The sequence below is a fragment of the Larus michahellis genome, chromosome W (genome assembly GCF_964199755.1).
Source record: "Larus michahellis chromosome W, bLarMic1.1, whole genome shotgun sequence".
NCBI classification, from domain to species: Eukaryota; Metazoa; Chordata; class Aves; order Charadriiformes; family Laridae; genus Larus; species Larus michahellis.
Genome location: NC_133929.1, coordinates 14,527,427 through 14,550,900, shown reverse-complemented (window position 1 = coordinate 14,550,900; position 23,474 = coordinate 14,527,427). Strand labels below are relative to the sequence as shown.

The window sequence follows — 23,474 nt, the reverse complement described above, 5'->3', positions numbered from 1 at the left end:
TGCTTTCTCTTTCTCGGAAAAGGGCTGGCATCTTTCCATGGGCCTTCATTGTATTTTATAGCCATACTACAGTATTTAACAGCATAATTTAGTAAGTGTCAGTTCTCCATCGCGGAGTGTGGAGAACTCATCTTATTCAACTGCTGGCGATGTGCGCAGATTCAAATAACACTCCATGAGGTAACGTTAATGTTTTCTGGAAATGAAACTAAAGTCAGAAATGCCCTTTTTGGCCATCAGCATACATACTTTTTGTGCCCTTAAAGGGGCCTTTTGCCCTTAAAAGGTGACTCTCATATTTTGATTCATACCCACCTAATTAATTAACCCAAAGTGCAGACACATTCCACTGGTTTATACCTGATATAAAGACAATTGGTTTTGTATTGTTCTTCATGTCACACCTTTCCCAGCTTTTGAGCATTAGTAGATCATTCAGTCACTATTATTGCATATGGTTGTATCTGAACTAGTTCTTTCTGTTTACACAACTGCTTTCCATGGTATAAAAATATATCCTAAAAGTGTCTGCAGAGGCACTGCTGTGACACAAAATATGAGCAAAACTGTTTCTCAGCCTTCCAACTACAGTGCCTCTTCATTCCTTGCATGCTTTAAATGCTTGGGGGAGCTAGGTATGGCTGGGGTCCTAGACTGCTATCTGATTTAGGGTGTTCTAAGCATAGAGGGATGGGAAAACAGTGACTCTTCTGGGCTGTCACAGAGATCATTTCATGTTTACCTTGGCTGTGCAGCCACCATCTCTGTCTTACTGGAGTATCAGGGAGGTCAGCTGTCAAATGGAGTAGAAGGAGAAAACAGTTGCATCAGAAGTTGATCAGATATTATCTACCGAAGAGATTTTAATGTGTTCTCCAGCTCAGAAGGCTGCACTACTGCATCATAACCAACCTGATCTCTTTCTATGACCATGTGACCTGCCTTCTGGATGCGGGGAAGGCTGTGGACGTTGTCTATCTGGACTTTGGTAAGGCCTTTGACACCGTCCCCCACAGCATTCTCCTGGAGAAGCTGGCGAATCATGGCATAGACAAGTGTACTCTTTTCTGGGTTAAAAACTGGCTGGATGGCCGTGCCCAGAGAGTTGGGATTAATGGGGTGAAATCCTCTTGGTGGCCGGTCACCAGTGGTGTCCCTCAGGGCTCAGTTTTGGGGCCAGTTTTGTTTAATATCTTTATCAATGATCTGGATGAGGGGATTGAGTGCACCCTCAGTAAGTTTGCAGATGACACCAAACTAGGTGGGAGTGTTGATCTGCTTGAGGGTAGGAAGGCTCTACAGAGGGACCTGGACAGGCTGGATCGATGGGCCAAGGCCAACTGTATGAGGTTTAATAAGGCCAAGTGCCGGGTCCTGCATTTCAGCCACAAGAATCCCAAGCAATGCTACAGGCTTGGGGAAGAGTGGCTGGAGAGCTGCCCAGCAGAAAAGGACCTGGGGGTGCTGGTGGACGGCCAGCTTAACATGAGCCAGCAGTGTGCCCAGGTGGCCAAGAAGGCCAACAGCATTCTGGCTTGTATCAGGAATAGCATGGCCAGCAGGAGTAGGGAAGTGATCGTGCCTCTGTACTCGGCACTGGTGAGGCCTCACCTCGAGTACTGTGTTCAGTTCTGGGCCCCTCTGTACAAGAGGGACATTGAAGTGCTGGAGCATGTCCAGAGGAGAGCTACCAGGCTGGTGAGGGGTCTGGAGACCAAGTCATATGAGGAGAGGCTGAGGGAGCTGGGGTTGTTTAGCTTGGAGAAGAGGAGGCTGAGGGGAGACCTCATTGCCCTCTACAACTACCTGAAAGGAGGTTGGAGAGAGGTGGGTGTTGGCCTCTTCTCCCAGGTGAATAACGACAGGACCAGAGGAAATGGTCTGAAGTTGTGGCAGGGGAGGTTTAGGTTAGATATTAGGAAGAATTACTTTACTGAAAGAGTGGTCAGGCACTGGAACAGCCTGCCCAGGGAGGTGGTTGAGTCACCATCCCTAGAGGTATTTAAGAAAGGTCTAGATGTGGCCCTTCAGGGCATGCTCTAGTGACAGAGATTGTAGGTTGTTTGTGTTTTGGGTTTTTTTTTTGTGTGTGTGTGTGTGTGTATGGTTGGACTTGATGATCTCAAAGGTCCTTTCCAACCATGAAGATTCTATGATTCTATGATTCTATAATTTCTAGCAGTCGTGCCACACATTGTGGTCAGCATTAAAAAAACCCCAACAAACCATTGAATCCATGTTATATCATTCTTCATGCTTGCAGTCACAATGTAAGGCTCTTCCTGCAGGACTGGTGCAGTTTGGTTTATGCTGTATTGCTTTTTGGCCTATAGCCAGGTCTAAGTTGAAGCTTCCTTTGCATATCAGCCAAGAGCTGGCAACAGTTCCTCAAGTCACCCTTCTCTCAGCTTAGAGATGAGTTCTAGTATTGGGGCTGTGCATGCATCATGTCCTTGCTTCAGTTCACAGGTAGTAAGGTTGCACTTGGCATGATGAGGGCAGCCAGTGATTCAGTGTGCATATGGGAAATCACCTCTGAGTGGTTTCCATTCTCCACTGAGTGGAAGTGTGTGGGGCAGAGTAGTTCCCCGCAGTGTACACTGAAGTCCTTGTCCCTCTGTACACCCCAACATTTCTTTGGGTAAATGCTTTTGTGCTCACCACTTTCCCTACCCATATTGGTTTCCCTTGAAAAGAAACCCAGTCCAGAAGGGAGATGCAGTAAACCCTTCTAGATCTACCAGGTTGGACAATGGTGAGGAGAGGGCTACATTCGGTGCTTTTCCCACAACATAGGTATAATTGCAGTTGTGCAAATCTACCTGTATAGCGTTTGACAGTTTTATTTCAGGAGAATAACAAAGGACATGGCTAGAAGGCAGACCTACTTTGAGTACATGGTTGACGAGTAAACCACAGAGGTCCCTTCCCATCAGCATTGCTGTGATTTGGGTTCTATACCTGCTCTGTTGGGGAAGTTCGGAGGGGTAGTATCCATAGTAGTAACATATCTGTAGATCTGTGCACATCTACAGCAATCATAGAATCATGGAACATTCAGATTGGAAGGGACCGTGAAAGATCACCTGGTCCAACCTTTCACGGGAAATAGAGCGAAGCACGCTGTCCAATCGTATCTTGAAAACCTCCAGCGATAGGGACTCCACCACATCCCTGGGGAGGTTGTTTCAGTGAATGAGTGTTCACTGTAAAAAATTTCTTTCTTCTTCTACAATCTCCTTTGTAAACCTCAAAACCAATATGAGGCAAGGGCATATGTCATTTCACAAATGGGTAAAGTGAAGTGATGCAAGCCAGACATGGTGATAAGTAATAGTGCCATAGGCTAAGCACTAGTCCATACACTCCTCTCAAGACAGTATGTGATGGTAACTGTCAATCTCCACCATCTGCAGAGACTGAAAGTCAATTGCTGTTAATGAGTATTAAATTATGGAGATATTAGCATAATTAAAATGAGAAGAACCCTAGTTCAAGGATTATTGATGCCCATGGAAAGCTTTGGATGGAGACAGAAAAGGCAAATCCAAGACTGTTTGCTCAGACTTTTTTTACCTGCACAATTTCCCCAGGTACAGGGGGAAATGTCCTCAAAAAAAAAACCAAACCCAAAAGGTTTAATGTGGTTACTGACTGATATTAAATAAATTATGCATATTGGCAGAGTGATAAATGAAAATAGTGAAAGAAACCAGTGAAAGAATTGTGAAAGAAATCATTGTGAAAGAATTGCTGCCATAAATATCCCCAAACAATTCTAGTTAGAGAGAGGCTAAAAACTAAGCAGGTTAGTGGGAGCGTAAGGAAGGGAGCCTTACAAGAAACCTGTAAGAAGCTCTGTAGGTTCATTGATACAAGTTTTACTAATATGTCCACCCTCACTGGTTGAGGAGGAGCAATGATTGGCCAGGGAAAGGAAAGGGTTGTGAAGGTGTGACATTACAACTTGGGTTGTTTGGCTTTTGAGTTTTATTTTTTATTTCAGGCAGGTTAAAAGAGCTGCAGGTGTTTGCTCTAGAACAAAAGAGATTAGAAAGCAACATTAATCAAGTTAACAACATAGTCAAATGAGTAGATAAAGAGGAGAGGAAAAAAATTACCCTGAAAAGTTTTTCTAATGAATGCATATTTTAGCTGAAGATTTCACAGGGGTTGACATGGAAAAAGATGTTTATATATGTACGACTATGGTTAGAAGACAAAGCAGGATTATTTTCAAAGTCCAAAATAGTTTAACAGTTGGAAGAAAAATGCAGAGATTTCTGTTGATCTTATTGCCAAAGGAATGACTTCAGGCCTCAGAAAGTAAGGGGCTAAAGGGTTTTTCACACAGAAGAATGGCAGAGCATAGCTGTTACTCTATTACAACTTGTCACACCAATGATGTTTTCTCTTGGGTAAAAGATGGGCATGTTGGGACAGGATATTCTGGCTTCTTTGGCACACTAAAATGCCTGTATCCAATGCTAAATGACCTTTACGTTGGAAAGAAATTAGAGTTTCTTGTTGACTTTTGTAAGGTGCTTGCTGAAAGCAGTTGTAAATGTTCCTATTAATTTTTTTGCCGCAGAAAGAGGCCACTGCCAAACACTTTTGACAACCTGACTTGCAAAAGCCCGGGAGGAGCTTTACAAAGGCCCAGTGACTGGAAAAATTTGAGCAGAGTGCCTTCTTCATTTGCATTTTCTAGTTACCATTAAATTGTGCAACTTCACAGTGATCGGGGCAGGTCATATAAGAGCTTCACTATTTATCTTGCACATGCAATTATTCATGCCACCATCACACTTACTCAGTCTCCACATCAGTGACTTCGTACATTTTAGTCATGCAGTCAAATGGCTGAAGATATCAAAGTCCCTGTTCCATATCATTGCTGTTCCTGCCAGGTGAGAAGGACTAATAACTGTCCCTCTGGCTCATATTCCAGTTTTGTTTTATTGAACTGGTCTCTATTTGTCCTTGTCTTTGAAATAACTTTTCTGGACAGTGAAAGAATACAGACTTACAGTCCTGAAATCTGCTTTCTGTGAACCTATGGTCACTTTGCCTTAACATGTCTGAAGCCTGTTGGCTGGAAGACACTACTGCTCAGCTCAGGGAAGAGGTGCACAGAAACTCCAGCACTTCTCATCAGTATGCAGAACTTAACCACTGTCTTAGGCTATTTCAAATGGTAAGTACAAACCATGGCTACTTTTGGTTTACTTCCTGTTGCACTTGGCTTCTCTCAGTTACTGCCTCCCAGCTGAGATTTAGCGGTTTACATCTGCCCGAAGCGTTTCCTAATTCAGTCAAGTGTAATGCTTGGCCATGACCATCTCTCCATCACAGACAAGGTGAATGTGCATGTTCAAGCCCTGGAGGACTAATCCCTAAGCAGTGAGATCGCACTCTTTTCTTGTCTTCTCTGCTAAAAGTGTAACAAAAGTACCAGCTGGGCTAATGAACTGAATGAATATAAACACCTCTGATCTAGGACAGAAGGTGAAGGCTTACTGACCAGCTGGATGGCAAGAAGCTATCACTGGTGATCTGGTATAGGGGCAAAGCAAGGTCCAGTCTAGCCAAGTTTGTTCTCTCACCCCAGCTGTCCCCAGATGCACAGCCTTCTGCCCACGTTTCTTCACTATTTGCAGTTAGTGGGGATGGAGTGCTCCTTTAAACCTGATGGATGAAAGCCCTTCCTAAAATTCAGCATTTGGTGGTCTCATCCATGGAAGGAAAAATTCATCAGTCTCCCATTAAATGGGATCTGGACTGATCTTTCAGGCAACTGTGTTGCTTTACATGGATTCCCTACCTCTAGGAAAATAAAACACATTATATGTCCAGTATTTCACCCAAACTCATCAATCCCAGCACTGCAAAAGCTTGCTAGCCAAGGAAAGCAAATATTTACTTAGTAAAGCTTTAAGATCAGGCTTTTGGGCTGGAAACTGAAAGGTATAACTAAGCCAGATATAGGACAACTCCTGTTTAAACTGCAGACCTTAATCTGCAGAACCAGGTAGCCCTCTAGATCTTTATCCTGTTTTGGCTTGGACTGCTCTGTGCAAACCAATCATAAGAACAGGGATTTTTGACATTCGCCCACAAGATCGTCTCCTGAATGGATGCTCATATTGGGCAGAGGAGGCTAATAATTGGTCCTACACATAAGGCCAGCCTGCTCTTCTCAAGTTGCTATATGTTTCAGTCTAATCAGATGTTTCTTCTCATAGCCTTAACTTAGCTTCTTGCTGCTTGTCAGGTAGCAGAGATATACACAAGGACTCAGACCTCCTCTGTCTTTGGCATTTGGACTGCAGTGCACTAACGCAGATGTTCTGGTCCCTTGGGGTCAGGATAATAGGATTCAGAGGGACAAATATCAGTCTCCTGGTTGCCTGCTTGCAAAGCAAACCAGGCTACTCCCCAGAGCCCACTATAGTGCACTTGCATGAAATGTGCTGCAAAGTGTTAGTTCGATGCTGATTGTGTGAGATTCGTGTGCTCCAGAATGCTCTGGGGTTGTTCCAGAAAGGAGCAATAACAGAACAGACCGAGCTGAAGGAGTTAAAATGATGAAAAATCAGGCTCAAAATTTTTCATATGTGCTTATTGTAGCAGTGGCTGGGGGCTTCTATTGGATTGGCTTAAAAAAGATATTGCTAATGTCTAATATTTGATGACAGATGGTTCACACATACCGCTAAGCCTATTGTCTCACTTAATAGCTCTTTCTTCTAGCTGAAAGAAGGTAATCTTTCCTTTTAGGAGTTGGTAGGAGGATCTGTGTACAATGTACCTTCTGACAACCTTTCTAGTTTTGGAGTCTGTTCTTAGCTGACTGAAGTGGCATCGTCTCCCTTACCCTCTGGAGGAGGGACTCAGAAGGAGGCATCACAGTCATAATGCCTAATTTGTGTGTGCTTTTCTGTCTGGTAGGACTCACAACACTGAATTAGGCAATTGCTTTTGTACAGTGTATGGAAACAAGTAAAACATGAACCCATCTACCTCAAAGGATGAGAAGTTTGGGGCCTCTGTCTCTTCGAGGACGAGAGGCGCCCATTTTTGGGATGTCATGCTGTGGTTCACCGCTGAGGACAATTAACCCACCAGCTGCCTGCAAACTTGCATGTTCATGTATCTGTTTTTTTGGGTTTTTTTAAGAGCTAAAAGCAATAACTGTTATCCAGCAATGCATACTTCCCAAGAGAGTGCCCTAAACAGCAGACTAAGCTGTACCGAGGGGGGATTCTGTGTCCCTTTCTTTCAGCAAGGTGCCCTGCGTGTGTGTTGCAATGTACATCACAGCAGTGTTAGGAGCCTGAGTCTCATTGGCCAGGTTATGGAGTCATTCACTCCCTCTTTCCATCTTTTAAACAAAATGAGGCAGATCAATTAGTGGAGTTGTGAATACCTCCCTGGACTGTCCTACAATAGTATAAACAGGGCCATCTTCTGCTTCATGGGAGTCTGAGGGGACAAATACCAGCTTCCAGCCAGACAGGGGAAGGATTTGAACCTGTGCTTATCGTATCTCATGTGAATACACTGCACCCTGCGAGGCTGTAGCTTAAAGGAAAAGGGCATATGTGCATGGAACCTCGTTCTCCAGTCTGTGTTCACAGGAGGAAGTCCATGCCAAGGTCAGAACTTACCAGATCCAGACCCAGACTTCAGGATGGTTTATGGATGCCATGGCAAGAGGCTGTTTGCTACCAAGGTGTTTCTTGCCACAAGAATTGTGTGTTTACCACTAATAGTGGTTTCTCAGAAGCAATATGGGAACGTTTAAGGTTGGGTGGGCACCAACAAAAGCTTTGTACAATAGCAGTCATGAGCGTAAGTGTGTGAAGAGACACCAGAGACACTTCATTCCCTTAATAAATGGAGCACAAGGGCTCTGATTTGGTAACTTCTCAATGTTTTTTGCAGATTTGTTTGCTCTACTGCAAGTGCTTACCGTAGAGAGAGGGAAGCTCTGGGATCGAAACCTGTTTTAAGGGCCGATTTCCTCAACAAGTAGGAGAGCAGTGCCATTCCAAAAAGCCTTTTCAGACTTCACAGCTGGCTAACTTGAGACTGTGGCTTATTCCTGTTTTCTAGGCTCTGGGGTGATAGGACAAGCCAGGTATCTTCGAAGTGAGTATGCTTAGAGACCATCATAAGTAACAGCATCAGCAGCTTCCATCTGCAAGTGATGCTGTGTACATACTTGCGTAAGTTGCTTGGACAGCTTTTGCACATTGCACTGAAGCATCCAGTGATATGTGTTTCCCCATCTGCCAAACTCCTGTGATGTGTGAGTTCTTCCTGGGACCACAAACATTAATGCCTTTGCGTGTTTCTAGACCCATGGGGTAGTCACTGCCCTGGTGTATTTGGGACTGGGGAAAAGTGCTGCTGGAAATTGGAATATTCAAGGTGGAAAAGTCCTCACCTTGCTTCAGAAGGACATTTCCAAATGTTATCACAGTGTTAGTTACAAGAAGAGGAAACAAGCAGAGCTCTGTAGCTTCATTCCAAGCCCAGATCATCTCTTAATAAAAGTTGTCTAATGGACATAGAATCATAGAATCATACAATTGCCTAGGTTAAAAGGGACCTTTCAGATCATCTAGTCCAACCATCAGCCTAACTCTGACAAAAACCATCACTAAACTATGTCTCTAAGCACTATGTCTACCTGTCTTTTAAATACCTCCAGGGATAGTGACATAACCTCTTCCCTGGGCAGCCTCTTCCAATGCTTAATAACCCTTTCAGTGTAAAAATTTTCCCTAATATCCAGTCTAAACCTCCCCTGGAGCAACTTGAGGCCGTTTACCTCTTGTCCTATCACCTGTTACTTGGGAGAAGAAACTGACCCCCACCTCTCTACAGCCTCCTTTCAGGTAGTTGTAGAGAGCAATAAGGTCTCCCCTCAGCCTCCTTTTCTCCAGGCTAAACAATCCCAGTTCCCTCAGCTGCTCCTCATAAGACTTGTTCTCCAGACCCCTCACCAGCTTTTTTGCCCTTCTCTGGACCCACTCCAGCACCTCAATGTCTTTCTTGTAGTGAGGGGCCCAAAATTGGACATAGTACTCGAGGTGGGGTTTCACCAGTGCCAAGTACAGGGGGACAATCACTCCCTTAGTCCTACTCACCACACTGTTCCTGATACAGGCCAGGATGCTGTTGGCCTTCTTGGCCACCTGGGCACACTGCTGGCTCATATTCAGCCGGCAGTCGACCAACACCCCCAGGTCCTTTTCTGCCAGGCAGCTCTCCAGCCACTCCTCCCCAAGCTTGTAACGCTGCATGGGGTTGTTGTGACCCAAGGGCAGGACCTGGCACTTGGCCTTGTTGAACTTCATACCACTGGCCTCGGCCCATGGATCCAGCTTGTCCAGGTCCCTCTGCAAAGCCTTTCTACCCTCAAGCAGGTCAACACTCCCACCTAACTTGGTGTCATCTGCAAACTTACTGAGGGTGCACTCAGTCCCCTCATCCAGATCACTGATAAAGATATTAAAGAGAACTGGCCCCAATACTGAGCCCTGGGGAACACCACTTGTGAATGGCCACCAACTGGATTTAACTCCATTCACCACCACTCTCTGGGCCCAGACATCCAGCCAGTTTGTAACCCAGCAAAGAGTACTCCCGTCCAAGCCATGGGCAGCCAGTTTCTCCAGGAGGATGCTGTGGGAAACCATATCAAAGGCCTTACTAAAGTCCAGGTACACAACATCCACAGCCTTTCCCTCATCCACCAAGTGGGTCACCTTGCCATAGAAGGAGATCAGGTTTGTCAAGCAGGACCTGCCTTTCATGAACCCATGCTGACTGGGCCTGATCGCCTGGTTGTCCTTCATGTGCCGCATAATGGCACTCAGGATGATCTGTTCCATGACCTTCCCAGGCACCGAGGTCAGACTGACAGGCCTGTAGTTCCCTGGATCCTCCTTCTGGCCCTTCTTGTGGATGGGTGTCACATTGGCTAGCCTCCAGTCAACTGGGACCTCCCCAGTTTGCCAGGACTGCTGGTAAATGATGGAAAGTGGCTTGGTGAGCACTTCCACCAGCTCCCTCAGTACCCTCAGTTGGATCCCATCCGGCCGTGTACTTGTGTATCTGGACTTGTGTATGTCCAGGTGTTGGAGCAGGTTCCTCACCATCTCCCTGTGGATTACAGGGGCTTCATTCTGCTCCCTTCCCCTATCTACTAGCTCAGGGGTCTGGGTACTCAGGGAACAACTGACTCTACTACTAAAGACTGAGGCAAAGAAGGCATTAAGTACCTCAGCCTTCTCCTCATCCTTTGTCACTATGTTACCTCCTTCATCTGATAAAGGATGGAGATTCTCCCGAGTCCTCCTTTTGTTACTAATATATTTATAGAAACTTTTCTTATTGTTCTTAACATCCAAAGCCAGGTTAAGTTCTAATTGGGCTTTGGCCTTTCTAATTTTCTCCCTACATAGCCTTACAACATCTTCGTAGCCTTCCTGAGTGGCCTGCCCCTTCTTCCAAAGGCCATAAACTCTCCTTTTTTCCCCCTGAGTTGTATCCATATCTCTCTGTTCAGCCAGGCCGGTCTTTTCCCCCGACGGCTCGTTTTACAGCACATGCCTGCTCCTGCGCGTTTAAGACCTCCTTCTTGAAGAGCATCCAGCCTTCCTGGACACCTTTGCCCTGCAGGACTGCCTCCCAAGGGACTCTGTCAAGCAGGCTCCTGAAAAGACCAAAGTCTGCCCTCTGGAAGTCCATGGTGGCAGTTCTGCTGACCCCCCTCCTTGCTTCTCTGAAAATTGAAAATTCTATCATTTCATGGTCGCTATGCCCAAGACGGCCTCCAACTGTCACATCCCCCACAAGTCCTTCTCTGTTTACAAACAGCAGGTCCAGCAGGGCTCCTTCACTAGTTGGCTCACTCACCAGCTGTGTCAGGAAGTTATCCCGAACACATTCCAGGAACCTCCTAGACTGTTCCCTCTCAGCTCTATTGTGTTCCCAGCTGATATCTGGTAGGTTGAAGTCTCCCACCAGGACAAGGGCCAGTGATCTTGAGATTTCTCCCAGCTGCCTGTAGAATATTTCATCTGCCTGTAGTGGGGATGGGGGTGGAAGTGGGGAGAGGAATTATTTCCTCTTCTGTGTGTAAAGGAAGAGTGGCTCTGTCAGGAAATGCTGATATGGAAAAGTGACTCCAGGAAGGGATTTACTGCTTTCTTAGTGACACAGTGATGTGATTAGTGGTTGAGGTATCTCCTTGTGACTCCATAAAGTGTGACAGCAAACCATGCCTTGTTGTATCAAAGGTTGCCCCTGGCTATTCATGGGATTGCAGTTTCCTGTAGTTACACTAGTGTCAAGGAGCACCTTGGCAAAGGATGGATGTTTGACCTTTAATAAAACCTTTAGTTTCATGTAATGTGATTTAGCAGCTACAAATGAGAGGGAGGAGTCAGCATCAAACACCCAGTGGCTCTGTGATAGAGTGTTCCCGGTCTGCTATACACACGGGCTTTCAGTTTGGCTTGGCCTCTCTCTTCATTTTCATTGCTTTAGACTGGGGCTTTTCTTTGGCTACTTGCCAGCCCCAGCAATACAGTCTCATGCTGTAACAGGCCTACGCTGCAAAGCTTTATTTGTTTTTCTTTACAGCCCTTACAGTGCAAAGGGGTGAATTTCCTTTGGAAAGAAGCATGGTATCTCCATAAGCCAAGCAAGTAAATCTTAAAATTATGTGTTTGGACAGCACTGAGAAGGGTGTTTAATCAACCATAAAGCCATATCTACATTTGTGCTTCTGCCCATCCTATTTTAGTCCGTGTCTCCACCACGTGTCTCCGTTGAGAGCGGCAAGTAAACATGACTTAGTTCAGGCAGCAGTTTGGTCACAGCAGTGCTTTATTCCTCAGTGTAAGTGAACCTCTAGTGGAATGACGGCATTGTGGTTCCTCCCTTCTTTTTGGGGACTGCACTTGGAGATTTGCCCACTTTTTGAGCTTGCAGTATGAAGCATGAAGAAGTGCTGGGAGAAAAGCAAGGTCCATGCATGGTCTTTCCTCTTTCACTTGTCCCTGCTGGTACACAAAACCAGATGCCCCAATTCTGTAACCCCAATGCTGCCTCTGTGCAGTCAAATATTTTTAGGGGTACTAACCTGGGCCATAGAGGCAGCTTTAATAGCATTTTCTGGCCTCCCCGTGTGAGCTGGTTAGTCCTCTGCACTGGATATTTTATCTTCTGTATATTGCAGTATACCTGAAACAAAACTGAAATCTTGTCTCACAATCATTATCCAACATCCCCCAACTGTGGCCAGGGGATGTCCCCAGCTGGATGCCCCAGGGATGTAGCCTATCCTACTCAGACCATATGGCCATGTCTTTGCAGGTATACCAGGACGTAATTCAGTCCCAAATCCACTGCATCTACCTCAAGGGGGTGGGGAGGAAGGGAGGAAGGTCTGTGGGAAGTTTGGTAGTCACAAGGGAGAGTGGGGATAGCAGCCCAAGAAATGGGGAGGGAATAAGGCAACACCTTTTAGCACTACCTTTTCTATGCTACTGTGGAAAATTGAGTCTTCCCTGTTTCTTTTGTCCCAAGCTTTGGCTTCTATACTTATCAGCATGAAAAAAACACAAGCATGAAATCAAACAACAGGCTTCGAATGGGCGCTACAAGGACTCTAATTTGTATGTACCATTATTTGGTCTTCTAACCTACTAGGTTTAAGGTAAACCATAGTGGAATATCAGACGTTAAATCAATCTAGTGAGATACGTTTTATATAACAAAGGGATTTGTTCTGATAGTCAATGTATGAAAGAGTTGAAATGGATTCATTTTGTTCTCAGAGCAAACATATTAAGGAAAGCCATCAAGAAGTAAAGAACATGTATTTTTTTTTTAAACTGTGCTTTATTTAGGGCTAAACTGAAAAGCATCATTCAATAATTACAGAAGATTACAAGGAGTTTTAGGGAACTGAGAGTAAAAGAGCAGTTGTATGGAACTGCAGCTGCATTACACATCTGTACTTCCTATCTGTGTGCTCAGTCTGTCTGTCCTTACTCAGGCAAAATACCTGCTATATCCCAGTGGGAGTTCTGATAGAGTAAGGACTGTAAGATCAGGTCCAATAGGGAATTAAAAGTAAAATAAAAATTAAAAGAAAAGAAAGAGAAAAGAAAGTTCGAGATCAAGATAAAAAATACTAAGAAAAAACCCAAGAACATTAAAACAGAGTAAAACCAAATAAAGAATCAGAAACAATTATCACACTGCTCAATCGATGAAAACAAGTAATGATGATGTAAAGTAAGTTTGATGATGTGAAGTGAGAATGATGTAAATCAAGTTTTAAGATTGTGAAAATAAATTCTAATAAATATGATATACTTTAAAATGTGTGTTGTTAAATAATCCATTGTTTTTTGAGTCAGATTTTTAAAGCAATGTCTTATTTTTTAACTGCTCTAAATACCAAAGATAAATATCGTATTTCCATTAAATAGTTTTCCTTGTTTTTCTCTATCATTACAATTAAAAGTCCTACAAAATATGCAAATTTATTTACAGAAAAACAGAGCCAGCATCTTTTTTTTAAACATCCCCTGTTTTTGAAAATTCCTTGTAAACAGTTTCAGAAATTTTTCAAAGAGATAGTTTTCTTTTGTTTTTTTTTTTTCCTTTTATTTCTTTTTTAAGATTGAGGTTCTATGCTAACCACTTGCTCTGAAGGTTTCTAGAGCAAATATGGAAGCTACTGAAGCACAGGATGATGGGAATTTTGCGGACAGCAGATCATGAAGACATTAAGTGTTTAGCTGTGTTTTGTTGTTTAAGTTAAAACTAATGTCTGATAAAAAGACAGCTGTTTTGTTTCCCATTTACATTGTCTACAGAATGGAATTTTGTGTATTTTTTTAATATCTGTAATGCTTGCAGTTAAAAAAGTTGCCAAATTATCTGTTTCTTTCCTTTTTCTCCTTGATGAATAACAGCATCCAACAGTAATCGGCAGAGTAGGAATTTATGCTGAATCTAAACTCTACAAAAATTACAGTTCTACAACATCTTTGTTTTTAGCATTAATGCTAATTTCTATGTAGCATTATTTTTTGCTTTTTTGGTTTTTTACGTTGTCTAATTTTTTTCTATTATATAGGTATTTAAAACTTTTTAAAATTCTGTATAACTATTAGGATTTTAAATGGGGAATGTTAGAAGCATTTACAAAACTTTTTTTTTATTTAATATCAACCATCTTTATTTTCTCTATGCCTTTTAATGTATTTATTTACTTTTTTTTGCTTTTCATAGATATCCATATTACTTGCCTTTAACAGCACGATCCTTATGTATTATACAGAAAACCATATGAAAGCTTCATAGACTCTAATTAATGTATAACCAAAGAACATCCCAAAGTATCAAAGAACTATTATATTTCTGTTTTAAAAGCATTTAAGCTTTTTTTTTAAATTTTTTTACATATTACATATAATCGCTCTCAAAAACTGTTTTAGAAACAGCTCAGAGAAAGGGAAAGAACTTCCATGTTTTACATACAGCTACAAGTCTGCGGTAAAAAGTTTTGTCCTTTGGTCCCTATATAGCTAAGGAATGACTGATAAAGATGCTCAGTGACTGTTACCATGCGTCATGGTAACAGCATCGTTGGTGGCAAAGAGGCACTCCTTTGTCAGTATCCAGGTTTGCCTTTCCTGTGTGAAGAAAAGCCGCTGTGGTGATATCAGTGTCTCTTCAGAAATCCTGGTTGATCTTGTTCCTGTTCTGATTTTTACTTATGTGTTATTTTCAAGCGCACGTCCTTCGAAGTCAGCAGATGTGATACTTTTCTTGAAGAAATGTTACAGTCTAAACAATCAAAGAGAGAATAAGTCTGAAGTCTTCAGCTTGATTGATATTTGGTGATATGTCAAAGGTGTAATCCAACAGTTCCTTTGTTTTAAATATTTATTTATTTATTTATTTATTTATTTTCCCCCCCTAAACATGGCCCATTCAGCTGCTGCCCTAAAAAAACCGAAGATCATTGCAAATTAAATAAAGAAGGGGAGAGGGAAGTAGGGAAGGTGGAGGGGACATATGGGGAGGACGGGGGAAAAAAGAACTAAAAAAAGAAATGAAATTAAAACCAAGCCTGTTATTTTGGTCCCAGTCCTGCTCCTGTTGAAAGTAATGGGTGTTTTTGTTTCCCTTCAATTGGGACAGGATGGAGATTCTGGTTTGGTGTTTTACTTTTGGAGGTATTGGCTTTGATTCTGTTCCCACTCAACGTCAACAGAAAGATTCCCCTTGACTTCAATGAGAACTGGATCAAACCCAAAGTGAGCAAGGTAGTCCTGATCATGATAGAGAAAAATACAATTCTTCCTAATAGTAATAATAATAAATCAAAATAATAGTAGGGCATGTCCACGTAAATCTGTATCACTATGTCTGTGCAGATAGCTGCATTTTAATAATTTTTAAATGCCACTTTACAATGCCAGATCACAGTCTTGCTTGGCAGGCTTTTGTAGTGTGAAAGGCATCAAGAAAGAATTGTTCTACATTTTAATGGCTATTATGTATGAGCTTTCTGTGGATACATAGCTACCAATAACATTACTCCTTTGTGAAAGTCAGAAAGTAGGACTCTGAACAGGCAATTTATAGGAGGTAAATATAAAAAAACCAACTGTTGGAATAAACTTTTTGTTTTGCAAAAAAAAAGTAAAGCTAACATTTCTTAAATAAAAAAGTTATTTTAAAAAAGTAATCATGATCCGACTAGGCTTGACATTTAAGTAGGATGCTTAATCATCAAGGATAAGCTCTTATCTCTTTCTAGCAAGCAGGTTTTTCTTATACACGTGGTGATTTGTTACATCAAGAAACTTAGAGACTGCAAAAGGTCCACTCTGGTGGAAAAGTGTCATGTGGAATATCAATCCATGCTGGCAACCAACCACTGTTGGTTCAACAAATAGCAAACTGTACACAGCTCTCTAAACAATTACAACAAAAAAAAATAGAATAAAAAAATAAAAAACACTCATCAAGGACCCTTTTTCAGTTGTAAACAAAAAGATGCATTTTGTGTTTTGATCTGGATGGAGTTTTTCCCCACTCAAAACAATATTTGTGTGTGCCTCCCCCCCCCGAGCAATTAATTTTGGCTGCAGTTTGTGTAATATGGAACCTTAGAATTATGGATTCTTGACAATATATACAATGAGGCTTTTCTTGGACTTTTTTTTTGGATCGCTATAGTTTTCAAACTACTGTTACTATCATTACCCTTCTGGGGCTTTGTTTTTGTTTGTTTATTTTAATTTTAAGAGAGTGATTTGAAATATCCTAAGGGGAAAAAAGTTGTCAATTGAAAAAGGCCCCAAATTCTCTGGAAAAAAATAAAATCACATTATTTTCAATGCAAAAAAATTAACCATTCATTTTCTCTTTCTCTCTCTTTTTTTTTCCCAAATTATCTGTATTTGCAATAAAAAAAAAAAATCTCATTTTTTCTAAAGAATTAGGAACCCATCTTTTTTTCCTTCTATGTGATAGCTAAAGAAGCATAAAATGCTGATGAGAAATCAAATGACAAATAAAGAAACCACTGAAAGCACCAAAAACGAAACGAAAATGAGCACAGCAAAAAATGGTGGCAGCACAAAGTCAAAAAAGGCACATGTGATCATGACTGGCCAATCATCAACTGATACAACATCCGAGAAAAATGCTTCAGTCACGGCACCTGCACGAAACTTGACAGCATATCATGCAACTGATTCTTAACTTATTACATGATGCCATCATGTCACACTTTCAACTTTGAGTTGGTTTTAACTTACGGCCTGGGGGACTGTGTTCTCCACTTTCATGTCATTACTTGAACTTTTTTCCTAGCTCAGCATGAGACTGCGGTGGATTTGACTGGCTCTTGTTTGATTTTGTTGTAATTTGATTGAATGACAAAAGAAAAAAAGATTTTTTAAAATATATATATATATTTATATAAAGTGTGGAAAAAGGGAAAGGTGGGGAAAGAAGATATATATAAAAATAATAATTAAAAAAAGTTACAAACACAGCATCAGTCAAAAAGATCTAATGGAAATACTTTCCATTAAACTATAGAAAATGAAACAAGAAGGAAAGCAAAACAAACTAACTGAACAGAAAGAAAGGAAGAAGAAAAGAAAGAAAGAGAAAAAAGGATGGAGAAGGCCTAGCAAGAGACACACATGTAAAACACATACTTAAATGTAGACACATGGTCAACAGTGAACAGTAGCAGAACGTTATGCAGCGGCTGTTGAGGAGAGCATGCACTGAATGAATGAGCGCAGACACAGATTGTTTTGCAAAGTCTGGAAAATAAATACATTCCCTGCCAACCAGAATGCTTTCACTATCACCAGCCTTTCCTGCACCACCCCCAGCATCCTGGGCTAGCCAAACTCCTCTGGGAGCCTTGCTGCATGTCCATTTAGAGGTTCACAGGACGTCGGGCACCAAAACACAGCAATGCTGGTATGGTGTGGGAAGCAGACAAGTAGGAGGACTTGGATGATATGGTGGTCCCTAAATCGGCATCATTAAAAGAAGGACATTTATTCCTTTGCTGTTTGGTTCTGGTCTGAATTTGAAAAATAATGGGAAAAAAAGGAGGGAAGAGGAAGAGGAGAGGAGAGTAAAAATGGAAAGGAAAGAAGAAAAAAGGAAAAGGAAAACAAGAAAAAGAAAAAGAAAAAGAAAAAGAAAAAGAAAAAGAAAAAGAAAAAGAAAAAGAAAAAGAAAAAGAAAAAGAAAAAGAAAAAGAAAAAAGAAACTGCCAGGGCCTGGTTGCTACAGTCACCAGAAACACCCTTTTCCTACAAAGAAAAATATCCCTTTATTGGCCCAGGGAGTTTTGCGTCAGTAAACACCAGAAATGACTGCACAATGATACGCTTGTCTCAGTCAGCAGCACTGCACCCTGTTCTTCAGCTATTGCCTTGGCAGGGCTCACATCTCTTCTCCCAGCCTGTTTCTGAAATGTCACTGCGCACAACTAAAATTTCACTTTGCGTTTAGGTGCCACAAGAATATTGTTGGCAGTTCTCATCTTGAAGTTATGCATGCTGGCTAGAGAAAATTCTTTCTCTAGCTTTTATCTTTTTTTTTTTTTTAACTGTTTTTTTTTTGTGAGCTGAAACACGCTTTCTGGCTAGAACAGTTATACTAAGCTGACAATAGATGATGCTGAACTAAACCCCTGATCTGAGCACAGGCTTCAGCTCTCACACTGAAGGCACAGCACTTTTCCCCCAGTGGGCTGCTAACTTGGTTGGAGACAACTCCTTCTTGATGGTCTGGCCCCAATGTCCTGTCCTTGCATAAGCTGGAAGTGTCAAACTGAGCTTCCTGGAGTTTGAGTGTAGGAAATCGCCTGGTAAACCCAAGAAGATGTAAGATCTGTGTCAACAATTATTTCACAAGCCAAGAGGGAGAAAACTGTCTTTTTGAAGATGGCCCAGGGTAGAGCTGTTGTCACTTGTGTCCCTGGGTACCCAAGGACAAGTAGCATCAGCTGTACAGGTCCAGGCTGTACATGAGGAAGAGGAAAAGGTGTCTAAACATCCCTCTTAACCCTCAGGGCTTTCTGGCTATGTCATATCACATGAAAAAGAGCAGGTGGGGGAGGAAGGACAGCTGGCAACACCATCATAGCAAGACATGGCTCTTTCCTTACCTCAGCTGTGCCAGCAGCACAGGTTAGGCTTTACAAGGAAAAGGGCTAACAGGCTTTGCTGCCCTGAATGGATCAAGGAGGCAGCGGGAATGGCAGAGATCTGGTGGAACAAGTAATATCCTGCTATAGCCCTGGGAAGTGGCAGCAACACACATCTCCTGTCTGGGTGTTGGAGTATTGGATGGCACTGGCTGCAGGGTTAGGGGGGCAGCACTGTGGGCAACGCTCATACATGTGGCTGAATATAGGCACTGGCACACTCCCTCCTATGCTACTCCCAGGCAACCCTGAAGCTGAGGAGAGGTTCTTGGATGTAACCTTGACTGCGGAAAACATTTTGCCTTATAGTGGATCATGAAGGACAAGGTAGTTCTGCCAGTGACGACTGGATTTGGAGTGGGTATGTCCTGGTTTGAGGTGGAGCAGAGCCAAATTTCTATTCAGTGAGGGAGGCTCTTGCTTACACTTATTGCTGTGGCAACCAGGGTCAGCTGACTTGCTTGTTTACCCTGTGGAGGGGTTGCACCTGTGGGGAGGAGGGGACAGGTCAGGTGACCCAAACTGACCAATAGGGTATTCCATCCCATCTGCCATGCTCAGTATAAAAGCTGAGGGATTAAAGGGGTCAGGTTGGCTGTTTCTTCAATGGCTCTCTTTCTTCATTGGTCAATGTCTGAGGAGGGCCCTGACAGTTCATCTGCCTTTTGATCCTGGTCAGTGTGTTCCAGTTCCCATTTGTCGCTGAGTCCAGTCTGTAACTTTCCCAGTGCCTTCTGGTGACATCTCCCTGGGAGCTTGATATGGTTTTGTGTATATTGTATTTATTTTATCTATTTCATTATTTTTATTTTATTATTAATATTTCATTGAAGTAGTTTAGTTTTTTCTAAACTTATACATCTCTATCTCTCTTCTTCCTCTCCTTGGAGTGAGAGGTGAGGGAGAGCATCTGTTGTCTTGTCATTGGCCAACCTGCCCCAAACTGTGGCAGGGTACTACCATCCCTCTGTCTGTCCTCCACATGCACCTTCAGACGCTGTGGATGCGATGCGCACACACATGTATACATGTACAGGTGAAGGATTAGGTCTTGCTGAGGCTAAAAGAACAAAAAAAACCCCCTGGAAGATGTACTTTCATATGAAAGTCATGGCTAGTCATCCTGTCTGCCATATTTCAAGCACCAAATGAAGCTGTCCTTCTAAAGCAGAGGTCTAGAGCACCTACCTAGTCAGTGGAGAGGTGAAGACCCTTTGATGGTCTCTAGGGACATATCTTGCCCACACAGGTAATGTACCTGTGTTTAGGCAAGGTTTGTAATAAGCAGTAATATATTTAGGTCTATTGAGTGAGTTAGATGAAACAAGCTTTCAGGTGCACAATCTCTTTTTCAGGTCTCAAACTTGGGCAGACTGACTTTCCCTCTGGGGAGCTACAGAGACAAATGCCTTTGTTGATTAGGCAGGGGAGTTAGGTACCTATCTGATGTGGACTGCTTCATCAGTAGCCTGAAGGCAAGTTAGGCATCTGCGTTAGGCTGGACACCAGCCAAACTCATCTGTTTAAGAAAAGCTATTCACTTTGCTGGGAACAGGTATAAACTTTGGTTATTGCTGGAGTAAATTTGTGAGTAAAAGTGTTAAGGTTATGAAGACAAGTATATACAGCCTAGTTCAGAAGTTGTGCCTTGGAGATAAAGGAGCATACTTCCAAAGCAGTTAGGGTCTGTGCACAAGGACAGATTATGCAAAGTATCTTTGCTGCAGGTAACACTGACCAAGAACTTGCTCCACTGACCACATCATAGCCAAATACATCTGGTAAATGCTGATGTTCCTCCAACCCAATTTCTTCTTTGAAGCATCTAAGTGGAACCTAAGACTGTTCTCCTTGAACATTGAGTAGCCATTGATAATGGCTTAAAGTCCTAATGATCGGGTTCAAGATGCAGACACCTCAATATGAGCAAATCACTCCAGGCCAGTTTTAGTGGAGACAGACAGGATTTGTTAGGTCCCAATTCACTTTGTCCTGAAGGACCGGTTGAGATGAGACTCTGAACCATGGCCAGAAGGAGCCTATCTCTCTCTGGCAGTTATAATGAGGGTCTTGAGTGACTAGCTGTGAAGGAGATAGTTACACTGTAGGTCTATAAAATGAGGGGAAATTAATCTCAGTCAAAGCCTCAGTTAGAGCAAACATAACTTTAGTCATGTCCTTGCAACCTGTGCTGTCAGCACAGTAGTCCTAGGTGACCTGACACATCTATCACAGGAAAACTTTTAACAGCAGCTTTTGACCAGACTGTAGTTATCAGCTCTGCATTGTGGGGGACTCAGCTTAGAGTCTATTTACCTTAAACTCTGCAAAGTCTGTGGAGGTAGAGAGGAACAATGCTTAGCTGTGATATGAATGGGACTTGAAGGTGCCTCTTTTACTCTCCAAAGACTAGAAAGGAAATCTAGGGCCACTCAGTAAGTCACTTAGGCTAAGTGAGCAACCCATAGAAAGCTTCTGTGTGGCTGTTTTCTTTCACTGTTTCTGCATGAGTAACTGCATGAGTGGTTACCCCATAAGATGACTGAGATATTTAATGAGCCATCTGTTCATACATTCCACCCCTACTTTCTACACACATGGTCTTGCTAAAGAGCGATGATGTTCCTTGCAATTGATTCTAATTTTTCAGCTCTTCATCTATTCTTTTGCTCCACATAGGGCTGAGTCATTGCTGAGACCTGTCAGCCGTAAACCCGGGGCTCTGGAGGCAGACTAGGCTGTACCGCCAAGACAGCTGGATCATTTTCCAAGGATGTATTTACCAGAGGACTGAGAAGAAGATACTGAGGCAGCTTTGGTCCCATTTACACCACCAGCCTTGTGGGTAGTTATAGCCTGACTCCAGGTCTGTGCACAGCAGGAAGGATTCTGCCCTGTCTCCTGCTGGTGCTAATAGCAAACTGCCCCAGCTTCAACAGGAGAAGGATTGCTAGTGAATATTTCTGTGGCAAAGTCAAGCTGTTACATGGAGCAAGATTTGTGTCCATCTGTGCAACAAACTTCTGAAAGGAAGAGAAGGACAGGCCTTTCCTGAAGGCTTTATGAACTAAGAAAGTGCAGATGATCATCCTTAAATGTATACAGCTCCTGTGCTCTGTGACATTCACCATATAGGGTAGGGACTGCTAGGCTTGTGCAGCATCTTGCACACACCTCTCAGGGCATCTATCTGCTGCCAGGGTATGAATGTATCTGCTAAGCTTGCAAGTGCAACCAGCTACAGATGCAAGATTGCTCCATGTCTTCACAGGATGACAGAATTGGCCCAACACTGCCTCCATCATGGTGGGCTACCAGGTTGAAGTTCTTCTTCCACTGCATAAATCTACTGCCTCCTATTCCTCCTTATTTCTACTGTGTCCTTCCCCCTAGTCCTTCCTAGCCTAGTCTCCATGGACCGTCTTCTCTATCCCTTTTTCTGTGCTGCTTTGGAGGCAAGGAACATCCGAAGAAACTCAAAGGCCATCGCTTCTTCCAGCACCAAAGTGGCAACCTCCTGTGCTCACACCTAAGCCTCTGATCATGGCTGAACATTGCTCTTGTGCCCACTGCATATGTAGGTTTCTTTACCTTTATGCAATACATGTTAGTCTCTGTTTACACACACACGTGTTTGCGAGCCCATCCAAAACTGCAGTCAGGATCCTGTCCTTCCATCTGCTGGAGCCTATGCCCAAGCCCACCTGTAGCAAGGCAGTGGAGAGATTTTTTCTACAGGTGACAGATCTTTACAGCTATTGCCTCTGAGCCTGATCAATGTTATTAAAATTCCAACCTGTGTTTTTCTCCTCGCCTTTCTTCTTATTTCTGTAGCAATTTGTCTCTCTGCTTTATGCCCCTGCACCAACTTTCTTCCAATGCTGGATGGGTCTGCTTTCCCTCTGCCTCAGCCCTCCTCTTCACTATGCCCTGACATCAACCCACACAGATCTCCTCTTCCCCGAGTCCTGTCTGGACTGCCTGGTGGAGGAAGGAGGTAGGGATCTCCAAAACGGGCTCCATCCCTGTGACAACCACTGCTAAGGCTGTTGTGGGGAGTCCAAGATTAGGAGTCCAAATATCTTAGAGCAGGAAAGGTAGTGCAGTGAAGGGGACTTTGCATCCATGCTGGGATTAAATGAAGCCTGATCATTTATGCTAGAAATCAATGCATTTACCTGGATTCTTGGTGTTCTATTCTTAGGAAGAAAAAAAAAAGGATGTTTTTGTCAGATGCTTCAGTTCTAACATCTGAAGGTTAAAAAGGAGGCAGATAGTTTATATGAATCTTTATATACATGAATATGCCCACATACATATGTATACATACAGAGGTACTATATATATGCACATATCAACAGAGACAATTACACATACATAGACAGAGAAGATAATGTGATCTAATAGGGAGATGGGAGTCAAGCATTTCAAATGCTAATGATTTCTGTGGGGTTTTTTTAAGATGCTTGATGGTCCTGCCTCACTTTTCCCATTTATAAGTTAAAGGTGACAATAAAAATTAGCTCTTAAATTGTAATGCCCTTCTTTCAATTAATCATATGACAGACTTGCTGTGCAGTGTCGTTACTAGGATTGTTCTCATTTAACTATGTTACATTAAGAGCTGTTTGAAAAATGACAATTATTTTCCAGGGGAAAATTGCCATTATTTTGGCTTTCT

At 42.7% G+C, this 23,474-nt stretch overlaps 1 protein-coding gene across 18 annotated transcripts in view; it reads right to left on the bottom strand.

Moving 5' to 3' along the window:
• The window catches only part of LOC141735446 (CUGBP Elav-like family member 4), a 788,748-nt gene that overhangs the window by 3,181 nt on the left and 762,093 nt on the right, over window positions 1–23,474 (bottom strand). For 7 of the 18 annotated variants that reach the window (XR_012584727.1, XR_012584729.1, XR_012584730.1 and 4 more), the window contains one exon: window positions 12,164–12,264. The exons of 3 other annotated variants lie outside the window; for them this stretch is intronic. The gene's annotated coding sequence lies outside the window, so the exon portion shown is untranslated. Of the gene's footprint in view, window positions 1–742; window positions 794–12,163; window positions 12,265–14,323; window positions 14,887–23,474 lie in introns of those variants that run through there. 8 more of the 18 variants (XM_074568240.1, XM_074568241.1, XM_074568247.1 and 5 more) reach the window with 4 other exon arrangements.